General features: G+C 49.6%; 1 protein-coding gene and 1 long non-coding RNA gene across 2 annotated transcripts in view; one reads left to right on the top strand and one right to left on the bottom strand.

Annotated features, from left to right (window-relative positions):
- Window positions 1–24,457, top strand: part of XPNPEP1 (X-prolyl aminopeptidase 1) — a 433,587-nt gene that overhangs the window by 351,469 nt on the left and 57,661 nt on the right. The gene's annotated exons all lie outside the window — the stretch shown is intronic.
- The window catches only part of LOC138300264 (uncharacterized), a 191,993-nt gene that overhangs the window by 76,429 nt on the left and 91,107 nt on the right, over window positions 1–24,457 (bottom strand). The window lies entirely within an intron of this gene.

Here is a 24,457-nt window from a genome sequence, read left to right on the forward strand (position 1 = left end):
CCTTAGGGCGGACTCGCCTGTTGCTCAGGCCTTCCACTGCGTGAACCAAAGAAGAATGCTGAGCTGATGGAATGGGAACTGCTTCGTTTCTGTCCTCGGTGCCATTCCAAGCTCCCCCACACCGACCATAATCAGGAGTGTAATCTGTGCCTCCCTCTTAATCATCAGGAAGCTACCTGCTACGCCGGTAGGTCTTTCAGATCTAAGAAGACGTTTCAGGACCAAAGAGCTCATAAGTTGGATATGGTGCGGAAATCCCCAGAAGGCACCCTGGACATCTTTGGGGAGGAGCACACACAGGAGGAACCCAAACAAGAAGAGGCCTTCACCATTCAAGATTCTGATTATGATGTTCATTCGGAGATTGAGAGCCAGGAGGTGACGTTGGCGCAGCCAGTGAGTACTGTAACCTCTCCTGCCCAGCAAAAGTCTGTGAAAAACCCACTTACAGAGGTTAAACGGACCACAAATGCCACCATGCCATGGTCGGTCTCGGAAAATAACTTTGGCCGCCCCGCCCTTAGGCTCAGCTCTGAACCCAGCCAAGACCCTAACATTAGGCTTGGCATTGACCTCCAGCATTTCGGTACAAATTATTTCCGCAAAACCTTCTCATTGAGCTCCTCGGGTCTGACCTCACCAGCCACAACCACTGCTTTGGTACCGACAAAATCACTGACGGAATCTACTGGTACCAAAAGCAAAGAACTCAACTCCTACGGAGCGTATGGACTCGAGCCAATCCTCCACTGCACCATCTCCAATTGAGCTTAATGTGGAGACCATGGATGCAAAACAGTGGTGTCTCCATATCCAGGAAGGTACAGGACGTATCTTTGTTTCCCCCTCCTCACATTCAAAAGGAAGTTATCCTTCCAAGAGGCCTTGGACACTTCACCTCCTCCAAAAAAGACGTCTAAGGACAAGGCTACTAAAGCTTTGTCTCCTCCTCCTGAATTACCTTCCTCACCACATCCACCCCTGCTTATTCACATCATTCCCCACCTCGTTCTCCTCCCTTCCCTACTACAGAAGACCTCCCACCTCAGGGTTCACCTTTAGTTATAGATGAATATTTGGGTGGAACAACAAGACCCAGGCCCATGGGATGCATATGTCCACGATCCTATGATAAATACGGACCCTGATTTATACCCTCGAAGACTCTCTCCCACAGGGGACTCTACTAGCTGCCAGCAGGTGATAGCAAGGGCAGCTGCTTTCCATAATGTACACCTCCATATGGATCTGATATAACAGGATTTTCCATTTGACACCTTAACCACCAAACGTAGTGATCTTCAGTTCCTTCCTATGCTTCTTGGCATGATTCGTCACGTAAATGACATCTTTAAGGAGCCAGTCCACTATAGAATTATCACTCCTAGTGTGGATAAAAAGTGTAAACCTGCTCCTTCTGATTCACTTTATATCAGATCTCTGGTCCCACCAGATTCAATAGTGGCCACCACTGCAAGGAAGGGAGCCAACAGCCAGGGCACAGGAGACTGTCCTCCACTAGACAAGAAGAGCAAAAAGATAGATGCAGCAGGCAAAAGAGTTACAGCACAAGCAGCAAATCATGGGCATATTGCCAATTTGGAGGCCTTGTTAGCAAGATATGATCAGGCACACTGCAGTGAAATATGGGAGGAGTTCCTTCAATAACTCCCAGATGAGCACCACAAACAAGGCCAGCAGACTGTTACACAAGGACAAACAGTGACCAGTAACTGTACGCTGTGCAGACACAGCTGTACAAGGGGTAAATACAAGTATATTAAGGAGACATGCCTGGGTTAGATGTTCTGGCTTCAAGCCAGAGGTACAACAAGCGGTGCTCAATATTCCCTTTGACAAAGAACACCTTTTTGGCCCTCACGTGGACTCTATTCTGGAGAAACTAAAAAAAGATACAGACACCGCAAAGGCCATAGATGCTCTTCTGTCTCAGGCACACACATGTAATTTTCATCGCACCACATTAAGAGGTGGTTACAAAGCCACAACCTTGGAACCATCTACCTCTCAAACTAGACAACCTTCATATTCTCGAGGTTTTTCAGGGGGACCTAGAGAGGTAACAACAAAAGAGGCAGAGACAAGAGCACCACCACCCGTGGGTCATCTTCATCATCTAAGCAGTGACTACATACATCTACCCAAGCCTCACACCATACCTGTAGGGGGGGGGGGCGACTTCAACATTTTCTCACAGTGGATAGATAGAACATCAGACCACTGTGTCCTTTACATTATCCAACATGATTATTTTCTGGAGCTCACTACCACTCCTCCAAACATTCCCCCTCATTCTCACGGGTTATCTCACGAACAGCTCATCCTGCTAAAGCAAGAGGTACAGTCCCTGCTTCTCAAAGGCTCCACATAGCCTTTTTCATTTCGGTACCAAGGATCAGGAATAAGCTCCCTATATTTTCTCATCCCCAAAAAGGATGAAATGCTCAGGCCAATTCTTGATCTAAAACCATTAAATCAATACACTCTTTCAGGACACTTTTACATGGTTACTGTTAAAAGACCGTTATTCCCCTTCTTCACAAGGCGACTTTATGACTGCACTAGACTTAAAGGATGCCTACTTCTACATTCCCATCCACCCTGCACACAGGAAATATCTAAGGTTTGTGGTTACAGTAAAACATTATCAATTCAAAGTCTTACCTTTCGGAGTCACAACTGCTCCCAGAGTAGTCACAAAATGCTTGCCGGTAGCCGCTGCACACCTCGGAAGACAAAATATACACGTTCCCTTAGCTAGACAACTGGCTAATCAAATGCCGCACTCTACGTCAGTGTCAATCTTACACTCAAACCCCAGTAAACCTGCTTCACAAGTTAGGGTTCACAATCAACTTTCTTAAATACCATCTACAACTTCTTCAGGTATAGCTATATCTAGGAGCCATTCTCAGTGCAAAGTTGTGATTTTCATACTCCAACCGGGCACACATTCAGAGTTTTCATTCTCTTCTCCCACAATTTAAGGTGAATCCCACATATACAGTCAGGACTATCATGCGGATCTTAGGGATGATGGTGTTCCCCCCCCCCCCCATGCATCCCCTACAGAGGTGTCTGTCACGTCAGTGGCCTCGGTCACAGGATCACCTGGAAGATCTAGTGTTGTTAGACCGCCATACTCACCACTCTCTGCAATGGTGGAGCACCACCAACCTGTTGAAAGGGCGGCCTTTTCTAGACCCTGTGCCTCAGCTCTTTCTGTCCACAGGTGCATCACTGACTGGTTGGGGGACTCATCTTCAAGACCTCACAGTACATGGATTATGTGATCTCAGTCACCAGTCCATGCACATCAATTATCAGGAATTTCAGGCAGTGTTTCTAGCCTTTGAAGCTTTTCTTCCTCACCTGTCACAAAAGATTGCCTTAGTCCGAATGGACAACGTCACAGCCATGTATTACCTATAGAAACGGGGAACACAGTTACCTCAGTTGTCACAACTCGCTCAGGCGATAAGGAAGTGGGCTCTTCACCACTGCATTCACTTAGTGGCAGAATATTTCCCAGGAGCAGACATCGACTTTGCAGACCTGCTCAGTAGGATGTATCAACTAGTCTACAAGTTGGAACTCCACCCGCAATTCCTTAAAAAATATTTCCACAAGTGAAGAACTCCTCAGCTAGACCTTCTCGCCACAGCAGAAAACACAAAATGCCCAGGCTTCACATCCAGGCACCCACACCCTCTATCCAAGGCCAATGCTCTGTTGATGAACTGGTCAGGGATATTTGCTTATGCTTTTCCACCTCTCCCTCTCATTCCATTCCTGGTTCGGAAAATCAGGCAGACATTTCTCACCATGATCCTTGTAGCTCCCACTTGGGCATTTCAGCCATGGTTCGCTACTCTCCTGGGCCTCTCACTAGTTACTCACGAGAAGCTCCCAAACAGATCAGATCTTACACAGGATCAAGGACAGATCAGACATCCAGACCCCCAAGTCACTCAGCCTTGCGATATGGTTCCTGAAGTCATAGAGTTTTGGCACTTTTGCCTGCGGAATGTATGGACGTTCTTAGGGAAGCTCGTAGATCTACAGCTAGTGCATGTTGTGCAGCAAAATGGAAACGATTTGCTTGCTATTGTCAATCCAAACACATTAACCCCATTAAGGCTACTGTACAAGACAATTTGTCATATGCTTCATTTACAGAAAGCAAATTTGGCTTTAACTTATTCGTCTTCACCTTGCAGCGATAGCTGCATACTTACAGAACAGACAACGTATTTCTGTGTTCAGGATCACAGTTATCAAACCCTTTATTGAAGACCTTCAAAGAGTCATTCCACACAGGATGCCTCCAGCACCACCCTGGAATCTTAATATTGTACTTACTAGGCTCATGGGGACTCCTTTTGAGCCACTTCATTCATGTCCTCATCAGAATCTTTCTTGGAAAGTGTCATTCTTAGTCACTATCACATCACTCAGATGCATTAGTGGACTCCAGGTCCTAACGTTGGAAAAACCTTTCTTCCAAGTACACAGAGACAAAGTGGTTCTTTGTACAAATCCAAAGTTCCTACTCAAAGTAGTTTCTCAATTTCATATCAATCAATCCATTGAGTTACCATTTTTTTTTTTTTCTTGCAACCTGAATCTGCTGAAGAAAGAGCTCTCCACACTCCAGATGTCAAACGAGCACTCATGTTCTACCTGGATAGTACCAAAGATTTTAGTAAAACAAAACATCTCTTCATAGCGTTTTCTTGAACTCATAAGGATAGTCCAATATCAAAAAACAGAATGGCTAGATGGATAGCTAAATGCATACAAACATGCTATGCAAAGATAAAAACACAGTTACTTGTGACTCCTAGAGTACATTCCTCCAGGAAAAAAGGGCCACTATAGCATTCTTAGGAAGCATACCTTTAGCTGACGCTTTCAAAGCAGTTGCTTAGTCTACACCACATAAATTGACAAAGCATTATTGGGGAGATATACTAGCACATCAACAAGCCAATGTAGGACAGGTTGTCCTAACAAAACTTTTTCAAACAACTGCAACTCCCTCAGGCTAGCCACCACTTTCATGGAGGGACTGCTTTACAGTCTTTTCAGTCTCTTCAGAGTATGTGTATCTACAGCCACACATGCCATCGTGTAAAATGTTAGTTACCCAATAGACATCTGTTCCTGGCATGTAGTGCTGTAGATTCAAATGCACCCTCCCTCCTCCGCGGATGCCTGTGGCCATTCCAGTTACCATATACTTATATATATTTGTACATATGTAGACACACTAGCATGGGCATCTCTTTCTCTATGGTCTAACAGTATAACAAAGGAGTCTGTGCCCATGCACAGTATCACCTAGAAGGTGGTGTCACTCGATCCTGTGATTGGAAAATGCTTCTTCAAAGAAAAACAACTTGTAACATTCTGAGCCCAACTCTAGATGGACAAGAGTATGCTGAGCATGTGAATCTACAGCACTACATGCCACATATATATATATATACTGTATTTCTCTGAAAAGTTGTTGTATGCATGACTGATTGTGTTAATCTCTGACAATATTTATCATTATGCATATCTGTGACTGTGCTGGAGTTCAGAAGGCGAACGAGCAATAAAGAGCCCTTTATATTTTGTTTTAACTTGCCTCATTTGCTGGACTTTACAGACAGATGTCAGACTCTGTCTTCTGACAAATTGCTATTTTTTCTTTTAAAAGGGGGGTTGGTATCTACTTTACTTTTCATTTACTGATGGCTGAATGAAGGGATTTTGTGAAGTGAACTATGCAAAAGAAATGGTGGGCACAGGAAACGTGAAAGGAAGGACTGAAGGAAAGCTTGATCTTTACCCAGAAAACATGCTTTAGTGATTTGGTGTAAATCTGTTGAGCCATTTTAATAAATGTTCAAACTGTGTAGATCTCTTTTGCTCTGTGACCCCTACAAGAATCTCACAGGAAAAAAATGTAAAAACGTGCATTCAATGTACAGACTGTGTGCAGAGCCAACTCCCTCCAGACATGCATGTGCTATTAGGTGGGCAAACCTCTTCTATGCAGTCGACACAGATTAAGTGGATACTGTGTATACAGCCCACTACCTCGAGAGATGTAAACCCCATTATGTGCTTAACATAATGGAGCTCAGTACATAGACTTAGGTAGAGCCCTCTCTCTCCAAACAATGAGACCCCCTAGGCAATCAGGCTACAATTATGTACAGTCTGCACTGAATTTGCATAGATCTCACCACCTTCGAGGACCCAAGCCCCATTAGATTGGGAAGCACTAATTAGGCACAGTTTGCGCTCCGTGCACACTGTGCATAGCACCCACTCCCTGCAGAGATCCAAGTCCATTAGGCGGGAATCCCCAAAGTGCAAACTGTGCATAGAGCCTACTCCCTTCAGGCACCCCACACTCTTATGTGGGCAAGCCCCTACTATGCACATTCTATGCTCTCTGCACTGCTCTTCATTGAAAGTGCACTCCCTCCAGACACCCAAGTCCAATTATGTGGGTGAGCCACTACTACTGACAGGCTGCCCAAACTCAATCCTCCTTCCATAGCAAAGGCCTACTCGCACACCAGCATCCACAGTTCTGTCATCAGTGATGCAATTTCATATTTTATCAATATTATGTAATAGAACGTTGTGAGTTATGTAATGTGTGAGGTCATCAGCATTGCATACGAAGGGTGCAAGTTATAGTTACTTTAGGGCACATGCTATAGTTACTTTAGATTGTTTATAAGTGGTGAATTTCAGTGGATTTTTTTGTGTTTAATTAAAAGGAGGGGTACACCCCCTTCCCCCTCCTTCCTGAGCCACTACAGCCCCGCGTACCCCATCTCCTGGGGCTTTTATTTGTTAACAAGGAGAAGGGGGCTTGCGGCACACCTCTCCCAGAGCCACCTCAGGTCCCATCATCCCAGGCGCTTTTTTTGTTTTGTTTAGGGAAGGGGGGGGTCTGCGGCCCCCTCCCTGAGCCAGTAGTGACCCAGGAGAGTCCATCCCCCAGGACCTTACTTGGATGCCTCAGAACGCATATCACACACTGTTGTGGGCTGTGGGGGGGAGCCCTGTGCCTCCGCTGCCCTACCAGCTCTTGGGTGCAGCCGGATCCGGCATTGCATAGGGCGATCAGGACTAGGTACTTTTCTCTGCTCCTTCCTAGGCAGAGCAGTCTGAGTTTCCCTGCCGAAAGGGGCGTTTGCAGGGAAACAGGTGGCAGCTCCCACCCAGCGGGAGCAATTTTGAAGCTCCTATCAGGTGGGAGCAGAAATGCCTTCCCTGCCCGCGTTTCTGCTGGCAGAGAAACTGCTGTGTCCCAGGATTAGGCTCTGTGGGGTAAAGTTATTGAAACAACTCCCGGTTATGGGGTCCCTGGGGCCTTTTCACACTTGTGGAGGGGGGAGTTGTGTACCACCCTCCCCTATGATTTAAGTTCAACCCTGGTGGTTGGTGTCCTTGGGGTCTTTTCAGGTTTCTGGAGGGGGGCCGCATGCCTTTCTCCCCATTAATAGAAGTTTGACCCCTGGGGGACGGTGTCTCTGGGGTCTCGTATAGGCTCGGTGAGAGGGGAAATGTGCCCCCATCCCCTAGTTAAGGACATGCTTTGCCACCCTGGAAGCTTTTTACTTTGATGCACGGAAAGCCATGTTTGTTTTTTTTTTTTTTTTTTTTTTTTTTTAATTTGTCATTGATCCACTGCGAATTCCTGACACAGTTGGAAGGAAAGAATAAGATTTTTGGCCCTACCCTGCGCCCCACTAATGTCCATTTTTAAAGTTTTTTTCTAGGACTCTGGACATAGCCCTGAGTCCTAAGATGGGTTTTGCAATATCCTTGTTGATCTGGTGGCAGCTAATCAGGTCTCCGAAGATCTGTTCGTCCTACAGATCCTTCGTGGCGTGAAATATACTATTTTCTGAGCCTTAACCGCTCAAAAACTGCTGAACAAATTTACACCAAATCACAAAAAGTGTGTTTAATTTAATTCCATTTAGCAGTTTTTGCAGCATTGCTATTCCATTTTTCTATGGAAAATGACTATGGAAAACATGTTTTGGGGAAACCCAATGCCCACCCCATTTTTCTTGGCTCCTGCTTGATGGATCACCGCAAAACTTTCCATGAAGGGCCTGGGGTGGATAAGGCTTTTTTTGGGGAATGTTTTGTAAATCGTAACCTTTAGAATTCCAAGTGTGCAAAGGAAGTAATTACATTTTTCAGTTGAGGCCAGTTCCTAGGGTTTACCACCAACAGTGTCTTTTCACTTCTGTTGTGGGGTTCTTTTATTGTGGTTACCCTCGATCAGCTTTCTTTGGTGTCAGGGTAATCTTCAGTGGTTCCGAGTTGCAATGCAAAGGTTTGGCTCAGTTCCACTATGCCCCCATGCTGTTACCTGATGCATCTTTGACTAACTGTTGTTTGACTTCTTCTACACATTCTCTGTCTCTTTTTCAACAACCTCTTAGTGTTCTGAGCCTTCTCCCTGTGCTGCCACTGTTTCCCTGGGGTTCTCCTCATACCTAGATAGCTCAAGGTCCTTTAGCAATGTTTTTTTAAAAGACGCCATGGCTTGATGAGGTCTCACACCCTTCTGCACTATGGTCCTTGGAAAGACAAAGGTTACAAATCTTGTGGTTGTCCTTCTGTGCAATCATGTGGTCACACTTTGGACAGAATCTAAAGGTGAGGGGTATGGTCCAATCCGACATACATTCTCCAGTCCTTGTGGAAAATGTTCTTCAGCGGTGAGTTCTGTCAAGAACAGTTCTTTTTTCCCAGTGGAAAACTTCTTCCTTTGACTTCAGCGGCCTACCCTTCGTTTTGCTTCAAGATTCTCTACATTTGGGCGATAATCTCTCTGCTAAACCTTGATTTTTTTTCAATATCAACAACCTTCAGCATGCTCGCTCTGCTTACAGACCCATCGGTGGGCAGGGGAGGAAAGAATCTGGACATGGGAATCATGCAAAGGTTTTTTTTGGATTAGGCATCCAACATCAAAGAGGGATAGAAAATGGTCGACAAGGCCCAGAAAAAAAATACTTTAAAGTCTATTCTGGACTCAACCACTAGATGATGAAAAAATGCCCATTATTTGAATCCAGAAAGAATCATGCTCCAAAAGTGTTTCTCCCTTTCTTTGTGCTCTGCTCGCTGCTCTGTGAACCAGTTTCCAAATTTTCTTCAATGATCCTGAAGGTCTGACCTTTGCTTCCTGATCCAGTAGTGTAGTGTAGATTTCAGAGGATGGGGTATCTGTCACTATTGTGACGGAGTAACCTACCCGCCGACTTCTAAATCAGGCCCTTGATCTGGTATTGCTGAACAATAACAGAAAATCTTGGCTATTGTGGTTCCGATAGACAAGATGTAAAAATACCTGCTCTGAAGGTTTGGGGTGTCAAGAATTCCCCTTCTTGCACTAGAGTGGGGGGCCTACTCAAGTGTGACCATCCTAAAGGGCTGAAAACTCAGGAACATGTTCAGATCACAAAGGTATAAAGTGGGTCTCCAATCACCCATATTTTTTAATACTAGAAAGAAACTGGAGTAGAAGGCTTTATTGCTCTGTTTTTGTACCCATTCTTACTGGCTCCATTAAGGATAAGGTTAAAGACTTCCAGTTACAGCTCTTCAGGTTGATGTTGCTTATAAGTTAGCAGCCAGCATTGGGGCTTTTGCAAAGACTTCAGGGTGTGACAGTTCCATCTATTTGGAATACCCCAGTTTTCAGACATAATATTTTTCCATTCTGAGACCAAGCCTGTGATCTCTGTGAGTTGACCGTCTTCTTCTAGCTCCGTACTTACTCATCCTGTAATTTGGGTGCTTTTTCTTTTCTTCTACAGAGCTCACCCATGTCCTTGTGAGTAGGTGGAATCTGTGGCTTAGGATCTGTACGCAGTTGAGGGTAGAGGTTGTGGTTCTAGAAATGTGTGCTGAGCCAATCACCGAGGTTGAGTTGCAGACAGTATATGTTGTCACTGTGGCAGAATTATATTCACCAGTTCACACACTCACTTTCCATTATATGTTGGACAGAATGAAGAAGTATATTGAACATTTGCGCTTCCATGAGGTATAGTCTTTTCCTGGGAGGCTCATAATTCTTGGACTTGTCATGAGGATCCTTGTCCTTCATAATTATTTTCTTTAGTGATCCTGACTAATACTCTGGTATTTACTCAACCCTCAGTTTTCATGAACTGCATGCAGTCTGAGCTTGATCCTTGCCTCACTCTTCTGTATGCAAACCATGGATAGGAAGCTGGTCTGCTCTTTAATGGGCTGTGGAGGTTGTGCGAAACTCATTCATACCGCCAGAGTCTGGATGCAAAGACAAGAAAATGTGCTCTCGCAATGAATTGACCATTGTTAAATTTGTACCTCTCGGGGCCATGGCTACGGGCGTCAAGATGGTGGTCGCACTCTAAGTGTGCTCTGGACCCCTCCGTCATCTGCCCGATAATACTACCTTTCCTGGTCCTGTGCCCCTGTTCGATGGGCCCTCGAGAGTGCCCCAGCTACTGCTGTCCTCGATGAGCCGGGAGTCGGTGCGCCGTCGATGAGTCGGCATTGACCTCCGGCCTGGGCGTCCCTGCGGAGGCGTGCGGGGACCGCCGGTGCCGTGGGACTAAGACTTCGCACTGATCCGGTGCTACTGGAGGTCGGCGCGGCCGCCTGCCGCTCGTCCAGCGACCGCGGCCAGGCCCTGAAAACTCCGGGGCCGGCCGGCCTGGACCAGCCTGATGATCCTGGAGGCGGCTCCCCCCGGGGGCTGGTTGTTTCCCCCCCGGGCGCGGGCCGTGTGGAGCTTAGGCCGTGCCCGGGGTAGAGGTGAGGAGGTGGGGGAGCCGTGAGAGCCGAGACCCCCGGCCGCATAGCGGCCCGCAAATTGGAGGCCCAAAGGAAAACCGAGGAGACGCCCGACCCGCAGGGAATAAAAACCTGACTCCCGGATGAACCTGGGAGGAGGAACGGGAGGCGCTGGACTTGACCGACTCCATTGAGACCGGGGGGGGTGTCGCACCCCGCGGCTGGGCCCGGATGAAATGACTGGCCCGAAGGAGACAAGAGATCTTGCCTGCCCACCGTCATGTGAGGCAGCGACCGATCTGGATTAACCCTGTGGCGACGACCTGTGGCAGTGCGGCCACAGCACCGTATCAGACAGACCGTGGAAGGCCTTGGGCCCCCACTACACAACCTGGAGGTGCAGGAGCAGCCCTGTCCCGACGGGGTGAAAGGAGAGACGGTGGGGCCGACCCCTTACTTTGGTCGGAGTGGGGGTTCCCACCCCCGGGGTCGTGGGGGAACTCCGTAGCGCCGGAGTGCTGTGGACGCCCGACGAATGCCAACTACTAAGCCGAGACGGCACTGGTGACACCCGGTGGGTGACTGTTGTTCCTAGGGAGCCTGGCAAAAGAGTATTCCCTGGTCTGCTGGACCATCGTGGAGGGTGTTCCCCCCGCTGGGTCGATCTGGGGGACCGCCGTAACTGGGATGTGGCAAGCCTGTCTGCCCCAAACCCGTGGATCTAGCGAGGAACTTGACGTCCCGCCCCACAACTACTGGCCTGCACCCTGACTTTTCTGGCCGGAGCCTCGCCCCTGGAGGCTGTCTGGTGGTCACGGGATCGCCTCAGTGGGAGTAAGGTGAGAGGCCCTTGACGTGGCCGAGCCCCGTCCACACGATTGAACAACGTTGCGGCTGTTTTTGCTCGGCCCCGAAGGAAATATGGGAAAAGATAGAGCCTCAGGACAGACGCAGTCCTCCCAGCAGAAGATTGACTAATTTACCACGCCGATGGTTCTTCGGAGCGGAGGCGACACCTCGTCCAGCAACCCAGCCCCAGACGGGGTCAATGCTATCCTTCAAGCAATCCAAACATCACAACGGGCGATGGAAACCAAAATTGGAGAGGTGAGAGAAGATATGGCCTCATGAGGCAAGATCTTAGAAATGCGGTGGGCCGAATCACGGAAGTGGAGGGCCGTATCTCGCAGACGGAAGATGACCTGGCCGACCTTAGAACCAAGGTGGCCCAACTGCAAACTCGAACTGGTGAACTACACCGCCGGGCCGAAGATGCCGAAAATCGCTCCCGGCGCAACAATCTGCGCTTCATTGGCATTCCAGAGGGAGCAGAGGACAATAAAGCCCCCGAATATCTGGAAAGTTGGATTAAGTCCTGGATGCCGGAACACAATCTCTCGCCATGGTTTGCGATTGAACGGGCACACAGGGCCCTGGCACCGCGGCCCCCGCCGGGTGGGCCTCGGAGACCTATGATTGCACGCTTTTTCAACTTTAAAGACCGTGATGCCATCCTTAGAGAGGCTAGGTGCTCTCCTGAACTCCTTTGGGACAACCACAAAATTTGGATTTTCCCGGACTACACCCGCGAGGTCCAGACCAGGCGTCGATCATATGAACAAGTAAAGCAAAAGCTCAGAGCGATGCAGCTTTCCTACATGCTCCTCTTCCCCGCACGCCTAAAAGTTATACTGGCCGGCAAGGCACACTTTTTTGAGTCACCTGAGGAGGCGGGGGCCTGCTCACAGAGGAAGGTACTGGGAACCGAAGAGGACCCACTGGCCCGTCTGGAGGGGCCCTGGGAGGGGGACCCGGTCCCCGAGTGGACACACGAAGAGGTCGGAAACGTACGAGGTCCAGACGCGGGAGGCAAAGGGACATCAGTGCTCCAGCGGAAGAAGACACTGAGCCTAAACTGAACTCCCTGGCGGGTGGGGGCCGCGAAGACCCAGGCTCCGGAGGGGGGAACGGGGGGGGATCGCCTGAGCCAATCCCCTGCACTTGGCTAATTTGGCCCCACATACATTAGACTCCAGCACATTGGGGGGGACCAACTACACTTGACACCGACCTGCACACCGGAACAGGACCACATACACGTTATGATATAACATTGCTGTAGGAAGTTGGCTCTGTATGTACTATTTCAAAGTAAGAAATAGCATGCACAGAGTCCAAGGGTTCCCCTTAGAGGTAAGATAGTGGCAAAAAGAGAATTCTAATGCTCTATTTTGTGGTAGTGTGGTCGAGCAGTAGGCTTATCAGAGGGTAGTGTTAAGCATTTGTTGTACACACACAGGCAATAAATGAGGAACACACACTCAATGACATTTCCAGGCCAATAGGTTTTTATATAGAAAAATATATTTTCTTAGTTTATTTTAAGAACCACAGGTTCAAAATTTACAAACAATACTTTAAATGAAAGGTATTTCACTTAGGAATTTTAGGAACTTTGAATTAGCAAAATAGCATATACAGTTTTCACACAAATGGCAATAAGCTATTTTAAAACTGGACACTTAGTGCAATTTTCAACAGTTCCTGTAGGAGGTAAGTGTTTGTTAGTTTTGCAGGTAAGTAAACCACCTACAGGGTTCAAAGTTTGGTCCAAGGTAGCCCACCGTTGGGGGTTCAGGGCAACCACAAAGTTACCACACCAGCAGCTCAGGGTCGGTCAGGTGCAGAGGTCAAAGTGGTGCCCAAAACACATAGGCTTCAATGGAGAAGGGGGTGCCCCGGTTCCAGTCTGCCAGCAGGTAAGTACCCGCGTCTTCGGTGGGCAGACCAGGGGGGTTTTGTAGGGCACCAAGGGGGACACAAGTCAGCACAAAAAGTACACCCTCAGCGGCACGGGGGCGGCCGGGTGCAGTGTGCAAACAGGCGTCGGCTTTGCAATGGAGTTCAATGGGAGACCTAGGGGTCTCTTCAGCGATGCAGGCAAGGGGGGGCTCCTCGGGGTAGCCACCACCTGGGCAAGGGAGGGCCACCTGGGGGTCGCTCCTGCACTGGAGGTCGGATCCTTCAGGTCCTGGGGGCTGCGGGTGCAGTGTCCTTACCAGGCGTCGGTTCTTTGAAGCAGGCAGTCGCGGTCAGGGGGAGCCTCTGGATTCGCTCTGCAGGCGTCGCTGTGGGTGCTCAGGGGGGTCAACTCTGGCTACTCAAGGGCTCGCAGTCGCCGGGAGTCCTCCCTGTAGCGTTGTTTCTCCACAAGTCGAGCCGGGGGCGTCGGGTGCAGAGTGCAAAGTCTCACGCTTCCGGCGGGAAACGTGTGTTCTTTCAAAGTTGCTTCTTTGTTGCAAAGATGCTTCTTCCTTGGAGCAGAGCTGCTGTCCTCAGGAGTTCTTGGTCCTTTTAGGTGCAGGGTAGTCCTCTGAGGCTTCAGAGGTCGCTGGACCCTGTGGAACGCGTTGCTTGAGCAGTTCTTTTGAAGTGGGGAGACAGGCCGGTAGAGCTGGGGCCAAAGCAGTTGGTGTCTCCGTCTTCTCTGCAGGTTTTTCAGCTCAGCAGTCCTTCTTCGTCTTAGGTTGCAGGAATCTAGTTTCCTAGGTTCTGGGGTGCCCCTAAATACTGAATTTAGTGGTGTGTTTAGGTCTGGGAGGGAAGTAGCCAATGGCTACTGTCCTTGAGGGTGGCTACACCCTCTTTGTGCCTCCTCCCTGAGGGGAGGGGGGCACATCCCTATTCCTATTGGGGGAATCCTCCAAAATCAAGATGGAGGATTTCTAAAGAGAGGGGTCACCTCAGCTCAGGACACCTTAGGGGCTGTCCTGACTGGTGGGTGACTCCTCCTTGTTTTTCTCAATATCTCCCCTGGACTTGCCACCAGAAGTGGGAGCTGTGTCCAGGGGGCGGGCATCTCCACTAGCTGTAGTGCCCTGGGGCACTGTAACACGAAGCCTGAGCCTTTGAGGCTCACTGCTAGGTGTCACAGTTCCTGGAGGGGGGAGGTGTGAAGCACCTCCACCCAGAGCAGGCTTTTGTTTCTGTCCTCAGAGAGCACAAAGGCCCTCACCACATGGGGTCAGAAACTCGTCTCTCAGCAGCAGGCTGGCACAGACCAGTCAGTCCTGCACTGAACAATTGGGTAAAATACAGGGGGCGTCTCTAAGATGCCCTCTGTGTGCATCTTTTAATAAATCCAACACTGGCATCAGTGTGGGTTTATTATTCTGAGAAATTTTATACCAAACTTCCCAGTATTCAGTGTAGCCATTATGGAGCTGTGGAGTTCGTTTTTGACAGCTGTCAGTGCCCAGAACCAGACCTTTAGCTCTTCACGTACAAGGGAAGGGGCTAAGTTACAGGCTTCTTTGGGTTCAGGGTGCCTGTCTGCTGTATTAAAGTGGGGGGTTACTACCTCTTGTAGTAAACACCCTTCTTCCACTCTTTCTTCTGTTAACTGAGGAGCCACCCACTCAGGTTTAACAGTTGCCTGACTAGCCAGGACTTCTTGTGGGTCAGGTTGGACTTTACCAGTGCCACTTTTGGAGTTCTCCCCTACTGGAGCAGAATCTCCTTGGCTTGCTGGAACCTCGGCTAAAGGTTGTCCACCCTTCCTACTTTGTTTTCTTTTCTTTTTCTTCTGGGGCCTACTTGCAGTTACTGCAGGGGTAGAACCTCCAGAATCCTTGGGAGAGGGCTGGCACTGGACCAGTTCCTCTCTTGGGCTCTGACTAACCTCTGGGTAGTCATTTCCAAGGAGACAATCAAGGGGGAGGTCTGTACTGACTACCACCCTTCTCCAGCTAAAAGTCCCACCCACTTCTATGGGCACAAAAGCCACAGGCCTATCAGTGACCCTGTCTGGGCTAACTCTTACTCTGGCAGTCTCACCTGGGATGTACTGGTTTGAGAACACCAGCCTGTCATGCACAATAGTGCAATAGTGTGACTGGCACAAGTGTCTCTCAGGGCAGTGGCTGGGATTCCATTCACCAGTAGGTGGTGGAAGTGTCTACTTCCCTCTGGAATCTCCAACTCACCTGTTGGGCCCTTTTTCCAGTTGAAGGCTATGAAGACCTCCTCATCTGAGGAGTTATCCCCAATGGCTACACTGGTCACCCCTGGGATTTTGCTAGGGGGTTTGTTTTTGGGACAAGAAGTGTCCTTGGTGTGGCGCCCTGTATGTCTACAGTTTTGGCACCATGCCTTAGTGGCATCCCAGTTCTTACCCTGGTACCCACCTTTGTTTTGGGTTGTGTCTTGGGGCCCACCCACCTGGTCTGGTTTTTGGGGGGCCTACAGAGGGCTCTTTCTCTTTGTTTCTAGTGTCACCCACTTTCTCCTGGGGAGGCTTTGTAACCCCTTTCTTTTGGTCACCCCCAGTGGAAGTTTTGGTTACCCTCGTCTTGACCCAGTGGTCTGCCTTCTTTCCCAATTCTTGGGGAGAAATTGGACCTAGGTCTACCAGATACTGATGCAACTTTTCATTGAAGCAGTTACTTAAAATGTGTTCTTTCATAAACAAATTATAAAGCCCAACATAGTCATGCACTTCATTTCCAGTTACCCAACCATCCAGTGTTTTCACTGAGTAGTCTACAAAATCAACCTAGGTCTGGCTCGAGGAATTTTGAGCCCCCCTGAACCTAATTCTATACTCTTCAGTTGAGAATCCAAAGCCCTCAATCAGGGTAGCCTTCATGAGGTCATAGGATTCTGCATGTTTTCCAGAGAGTGTGATGAGTCTAGCCCTACACTTTCCAGTGAACATTTCCCAAAGGAGAGCACCCCAGTGAGATCTGTTTACTTTTCTGGTTGCTCAAGCCCTCTCAAAAACTGTGAACCATTTGGTGATGTCACCACCATCTTCATATTTAGTTGCAATCCCTTTTGGGATTTTCAACATGTCAGGAGAATCTCTGACCCTATTTATGTTGCTGCCACCATTGATGGGACCAAAACCCATATCTTGTCTTTCCCTTTCTATGGCTAGGAGCTGTCTCTCCAAAGCCAATCTTTTGGCCATCCTGGCTAGCAGGAGGTCCTCTTCATTGAGGCTGCCCTCAATGCTTCCAGAGTTGCTGGACTCTCCTGTGAGAGAAGCAGCATCTCTGACTATCACATTTGGAGTCAGGGTTTGAGAGACCCTGGGCTCCCTATCTAGGACTGGAGGTGGGAAATCCTCCACGTCACTAGGGTCCCCCTCTGTGAGGCCATCATCAGAGGGGTTGTTTTTAACAAACTCTGCCAAAAGCTCCTGGAGCTGTATTTTGGTAGGGTTTGAACCAGTTTTAATCTTTTTGAGTTTGCAGAGAGACCTTAACTCTGACATCCTAAGATGCAGGTAAGGGGTGAGGTTGAGTTCCATCACTATGTCTTCTGCATTAGACATTATGGGCCTGATTACAACTTTGGAGGAGGTGTTAATCCGTCCCAAAAGTGATGGTAAAGTGACGGATATACCACCAGCCGTATTACGAGTCCATTATATCCTATGTAACTCGTAATACGGCTGGTGGTATATCCGTCACTTTACCGTCACTTTTGGGACGGATTAACACCTCCTCCAAAGTTGTAATCAGGCCCTTTGTTTCTAAAAGTTGGAATACTTTTTAAGAATCTAAAACTATCTCTAGAACTTAATTCAAACTTTTACAAAACTTTTAAACTCTAAAAGAAATGCTAACAGGGACTATCACAAGGCCCTAGCAGGACTTTTACAAATTTAGAAAAATAGCTTAAATTTCAAAAATCTGTTTCTAATGACAATTTTGGGAATTTAGTCGTGTGATCAGGTATTGGCTGAGTAGTCCAGCCAATGCAAAGTCTTGTACCCCACCGCTGATCCACCAATGTAGGAAGTTGGCTCTGTATGTACTATTTCAAAGTAAGAAATAGCATGCACAGAGTCCAAGGGTTCCCCTTAGAGGTAAGATAGTGGCAAAAAGAGATAATTCTAATGCTCTATTTTGTGGTAGTGTGGTCAAGCAGTAGGCTTATCACAGGGTAGTATTAAGCATTTGTTGTACACACACAGGCAATAAATGAGGAACACACACTCAAAGACAATTCCAGGCCAATAGGTTTTTGTATAGAAAAATATATTTTCTTAGTTTATTTTAAGAACCACAGGTTCAAGATTTTCAAACAATACTTTAAATGAAAGGTATTGCAGGTAGGTACTTTAGGAACTTTGAATTAGCAAAATAGCATATACAGTTTTCACACAAATGGCAATAAGCTATTTTAAAACTGGACACAGTGCAATTTTCAACAGTTCCTGGGGGAGGTAAGTGTTTGTTAGTTTTGCAGGTAAGTAAACCACGTACAGGGTTCAAAGTTGGGTCCAAGGTAGCCCACCGTTGGAGGTTTAGGGCAACCCCAAAGTTACCACACCAGCAGCTCAGGGCCGGTCAGGTGCAGAGGTCAAAGTGGTGCCCAAAACACATAGGCTTCAATGGAGAAGGGGGTGCCCCGGTTCCAGTCTGCCAGCAGGTAAGTATCCGCGTCTTCGGAGGGCAGACCAGGGGGGTTTTGTAGGGCACCGGGGGGGACACAAGTCAGCACAAAAAGTACACCTTCAGCGGCACAGGGGCGGCCGGGTGCAGTGTGCAAACAGGCGTCGGCTTTGCAATGGAGTTCAATGGGAGACCTAGGGGTCTCTTCAGTGATGCAGGCAAGCAAGGGGGGGGCTCCTCGGGGTAGCCACCACCTGGACAAGGGAGAGGGACACCTGGGGGTCGCTCCTGCACTGGAGGTCGGATCCTTCAGGTCCTGGGGGCTGCAGGTGCAGTGTCCTTACCAGGCGTCGGTTCTTTGAAGCAGGCAGTCGCGGTCAGGGGGAGCCTCTGGATTCCCTCTGCAGGTGTCGCTGTGGGTGCTCAGGGGGGTCAACTCTGGCTACCCACGGTCTCGCAGTCGCCGGGTAGTCCTCCCTGTAGCGTTGTTTCTCCACAAGTCGAGCCGGGGGGGTCGGGTGCAGAGTGCAAAGTCTCACGCTGCCGGCGGGAAGCGTGTGTTCTTTCAAAGTTGCTTCTTTGTTGCTAAGATGCTTCTTCCTTGGAGCAGAGCCGCTGTCCTCTGGAGTTCTTGGTCCTTTTAGATGCAGGGTAGTCCTCTGAGGCTTCAGAGGTCGCTGGACCCTGTGGAACGCGTCGCTGGAGCAGTTCTTTTGAAGTGGGGAGACAGGCCGGTAGAGCTGGGGCCAAAGCAGTTGGTGTCTCCGTCTTCTCTGCAGGTTTTTCAGCTCAGCAGTCCTTCTTCGTCTTAGGTTGCAGGAATCTAGTTTCCTAGGTTCTGGGGTGCCCCTAAATACTGAATTTAGGGGTGTGTTTAGGTCTGGGAGGGCAGTAGCCAATGGCTACTGTCCTTGAGGGTGGCTACACCCTCTTTGTGCCTCCTCCCTGAGGGGAGGGGGGCACATCCCTATTCCTATTGGGGGAATCCTCCAAAATCAAGATGGAGGATTTCTAAAGGCAGGGGTCACCTCAGCTCAGGACACCTTAGGGGCTGTCCTGACTGGTGGGTGACTCCTCCTTGTTTTTCTCATTATCTCCCCTGGACTTGCCACCAAAAGTGGGGGCTGTGTCCAGGGGGCGGGCATCTCCACTAGCTGGAGTGCCCGGGGGCACTGTAACACGAAGCCTGAGCCTTTGAGGCTCACTGCCAGGTGTTACAGTTCCTGCAGGGGGGAGGTGTGAAGCACCTCCACCCAGAGCAGGCTTTTGTTTCTGTCCTCAGAGAGCACAAAGGCCCTCACCACATGGGGTCAGAAACTCGTCTCTCAGCAGCAGGCTGGCACAGACCAGTCAGTCCTGCACTGAACAATTGGGTAAAATACAGGGGGCATCTCTAAGATGCCCTCTGTGTGCATTTTTTAATAAATCCAAAACTGGCATCAGTGTGGGTTTATTATTCTGAGAAGTTTGATACCAAACTTCTCAGTATTCAGTGTAGCCATTATGGAGCTGTGGAGTTCGTTTTTGACAGACTCCCAGACCATATACTCTTATGGCTTACCCTGCACTTACAATGTCTAAGGTTTTGCTTAGACACTGTAGGGGCATAGTGCTCATGCACCTATGCCCTCACCTGTGGTATAGTGCACCCTGCCTTAGGGCTGTAAGGCCTGCTAGAGGGGTGACTTACCTATGCCACAGGCAGTGTGAGGTTGGCATGGCACCCTGAGGGGAATGCCATGTCGACTTAGTCATTTTCTCCCCACCAGCACACACAAGCTGGCAAGCAGGGTGTCTGTGCTGAGTGAGGGGTCCCTAGGGTGGCATAAGACATGCTGCAGCCCTTAAAGACCTTCCCTGGCATCAGGGCCCTTGGTACCAGGGGTACCAGTTACAAGGGACTTACCTGGGTAGTGCCAATTGTGGAGACAATGGTACGTTTTTGGTGAAAGAACACTGGTGCTGGGGCCTGGTTAGCAGGGTCCGCACACTTCTCAGTCAAGTCAGCATCAGTATCAGGCAAAAAGTGGGGGGTAATTGCAACAGGGAGCCATTTCCTTACAATTGCATACCCCAACACTTTCTTAGGTTGGGATATCGTTAGTCGATTGCAACTGATCCGAAGAGAAGGAGGGGTCCATCACTCCATTTAGTGACAGTCCATATGACTGTGACACCCCGGTTGGGTATTTGGGCGACAGATGCTTCCAGGGTAGAAGTATGGGGTGGGGGGAGGTTGGGGGGTACAAAGTTTCCACTAGGGTTTAGTAGGGTTGTTTTGATACGTTTCCTTTGCCGCACCTACACCTGCCATAACGATCCTTCTCATTCAGAGCGTTCGTCTCTAGGTCCCCGAATGGGCCCCCGACATCTCATCACACGAACACTATGCACGCAGTTCCCTCATTGACGCAGATTCTTTCATGAAATGTAAACGGTCTCTTGGACAAAATTAAGAGGTACGCAGTGTTCAATGCCCTGCGCAGGTTTGCCCCCTCAGTGGTCCTGCTGCAGGAGACCCACCTGCTCGGCACTAAATGCCCCATGCTGGCACGTGGGGGCTTCGACAAGGTTTACCATGCGGGATTCTCAAGGGGCTCTAGAGGGGTAGCCATCCTATTCCACCACTCACTACCCATAGTGGTTACCGCCACACAGTCGGATCCACAAGGTAGGTTTGTAACGGTGACCGGTACGTTACACGGATCACCGTTTAATCTTGTGTGTGCGTATGCACCCCCAGCTGGGTTTGACACCTTTTTACTCACTCTCCGCCGGGTGTTGACAGGCCTCCCCCAGGGAATTACACTAATTGGGGGGGACTTTAATTCTGTCCTGGACCCCAAACTCAACGTGTCTGGGGCTATATCCGCCACCCGATCCGGGAGGGCGTCGAGCATGAGCGGGTGGGCTACGGGTCTGGGCCTGTGCGAGGTGTAGAGGGCCTGGCACCCTAGATCACGACAATACACACACACCTCAGCTGCCCACCACTCACAGGCCAGGATCGATCTCGTGTTTATGCCTGCACTGGATGTCTCTAGGGTCACCGGCGCGGAGATATTACCTCGCGGAGTCTCAGACCACTCTCCAGTACGAATCCGGCTGGGTGGTGTTGACCCGACCCAGCGTCCAACATGGCGCATGAATGCATGGCACCTACAGGATAATGAATATACCCTCGAGATAAGGGACCATCTTACCCAATACTTCGAACAGAACTTGGGGTCCGTGCAGTCCCCGGGTACGATCTGGGCGGCGTGTAAAGCCACACTTAGAGGATATGCTAAACACCGTGTGCGTGCCCGGGAGCGTGCTCGCGACTCACGGGTGGCGGACCTTGAGGCCAAGGCATCACACCTTGAGCGATTAGATACCTCCGCCGCATCAGCATCCGTTCTGAGACACCTTACCATGGTTAGAGAGGAGATAAGACAGTTGGTACTAGAATCCGCAAAGCATACTTGGAGAGCATCAGCAGCCCGTCTGTACGGCTGGGGAGACAAGAACGGCAAACTCCTGCACTGGTTGGCCTCGCGCCCACTAGCCGACAGAATTTTTCCCGAGGTCGTGGACGAGACGGGCTCACACGCGAAGACACCTAGTGAAATCGCTAAAAGTTTTGCCTCTTACTACGCACAGTTGTACGCGGAACGGCCCCGTCCCCCGGCTGAAAGGGAGTCCCCCCTCTTGGACGACATTATCCTCCCTAAGATCTCACAAGCGACCAGGGAGAACTTAGACGAAACCATAACACTAGCCGAAATTACAGCAGCAAATCCAGCCTGTCCTGGGGCAAAACGCCCTGCCCAGACGGCTTCCCATCGGAACTTTCCAATAGAAGCGGGGACATTCTAAGCCCCCACCTGCTCAATATGTATGACGAGGCTGAGAAGACCGTCTGTTTCCCTTCTGGGATCGACCAAGCCACAATAGTGGTAATCCCGAAGACCCAACCACCGTCGCGTAATCGCTCGGCATACAGACCCATCTCCCTCTTTAACACCGAGATTAAAGTGCTATCGACTTTGCTCGCCACGAGGTTGAGGGAAGCACTCCCTTCACTAGTGCACCCAGACCAGTGTGGATTTATGCCATCGCGCAGTACTAGACACTGCATCAGGCGATTGAACGTCGCCCTGGCACACCGCAACACTCTGACTCGGTCCCCTTTGGCCCTTCTCCTACTTGATTTTGAAAAAGCCTTCTACACCGTGGACTGGTCCTACCTGGAACATGTCCTAAGAAATAATGGAATTGGACCCAAATTCCGCGGCCTTGTAAGGCTACTTTACTCCAGTCCAACCGCACGTATTCAAGTAAACGGGGTAGCCTCTGAACCATTTACCATCCGTCGTGGAACCCGGCAGGGATGTCCACTGTCCCCGTTGCTGTTTGCTCTCGCGATTGAACCACTGGCGAGGTTGTTGAGGGAGGACCCCCTGTTGGAGGGCTGGTCGTGGCCTGCGGGCCCAGAGGACCGGGTAGCATTGTACGCTGACGACGTCCTCATTTGCCTTTCTAACCCGGCCGTGAGCGGCCCGCGAATCCTACAACTTCTAGACCTTTTCTCTCAAGCCTCTGGCCTGACTCTGAATCCAGGCAAATCCCGGTTGGTCCCCTTACACCCCTCTAGAGACTGTGTTGATTGGCAACAAAGTATCCTGATCCGTCGCAATAGTTTTAAGTACCTGGGTGTACATATAACCTTGCTGCCTGAACTAACATGGGAATTAAACATCACCCCACTTATCAGGAAAACTAGAAAAGATCTCCAGCGCTGGCGGAGTCTGCCCCTCAATCTATTGGGTAGAATAGCACTATATAAAATGATGATACTCCCCAGATTTTTCTACCAATTACAGAACTTCCCACACCCAGTCCCCCGGAAGTGGTTCAAAGAAGTGGAGGCAACAGCGCGCCAATTCTTGTGGCACGGCTCCCGCCCCAAACTATCCCTTGTCACATGTCAAAGAGATATCCACGATGGGGGGCTGGGAATGTCTAACATTTATTTCTACTACTTGGCAATGCACCTGCTGGTGGTTAACGACTGGCTGAGTAGAGGCTGGACAGATCCAGCGTACAGACTGGAACTCCAAGCAATGGGCTACAATGGGATCTTTAACGCACTATATGGGGGCCCGATCTCACGGACTATCCCAGAGGTGACTAGAGTGATTCTTACAGGGTGGCGAGCGGCCCAGAGGATGTCGGGCTGGTGGACCCACCTCACCCAGCAGACCCCTCTCTGGCAAGGGAAGTGGCTGTCGGAGGTCTCTGCATTGGAAGGTTTCCGGAAATGGGACAACATCGGGATATCCCCCCTCGGGGACATCTGGGGTGGGTCACACATGCGATCCTTTGAGGAGCTCCAAGGAATATACTCATTAAACAACACCCAATTCCACAAATACTTACAACTCAGACACGCTCTACTGGTACACGTGCGACCAGGGGATAACATTCCAGAATACAGTCCATTGAAGGCGAAGGTCCTGATGGGAAGCATAGGTAAAGGGGGAATCTCCCAGATATACCGCTCTATCCTTACTAATACCTCTCCCTCCATTGAGGGGCTCCGTCAAAAGTGGGAAGGGTGGGTGGGCCCCATAGATGAAATAGATTGGAGGGAAGCATTAATGGCCCCTCGGTCAATGACCATAACCTCCCGATTCCAAATGTTACAAACCCTCTATCTACACGCAGCATACCTTACCCCCAAAAGACTCTTCCAGGCAGGCCTCCGACCCACAGCCAACTGCCCCCGATGCTCACACCCGGAAGCTGACTTCTTCCACATGGTCTGGACCTTCCCCATTATAGAGTCATACTGGAGGGCGGTCATGAGGGAAGTTTCAGAGGTCCTACAATCAGCAGTAGAGGTGTCCCCGTATCGATTTTACTAGGGACCATGAGGGAGACAGGGCTGAATAGAGCAAGTCGAACCTTTTTGGGAGTGGTGTGCCTGGTGGCGAAGAGAGACATCATGACAGAGTGGAAAGCCAAAAAAGCACCGGCCCTCGCCAAATGGAGGCGAGGTGTAGACTGGTGTGCGCAATGCGAAAAACCCATATACGAAGCGAGGGGGTGCCCGAACAAGTACAATAGAGTCTGGGGGAAATGGGGGAGCATATTAGACACCTAACCTGTCTGGGACACTTGGATTAACCGAAAGACACCTTCTCTCGTTCAAGAACTCACGGGGGCAG

Source organism: Pleurodeles waltl, chromosome 6, assembly GCF_031143425.1.
Source record: "Pleurodeles waltl isolate 20211129_DDA chromosome 6, aPleWal1.hap1.20221129, whole genome shotgun sequence".
NCBI classification, from domain to species: domain Eukaryota; kingdom Metazoa; phylum Chordata; class Amphibia; order Caudata; family Salamandridae; genus Pleurodeles; species Pleurodeles waltl.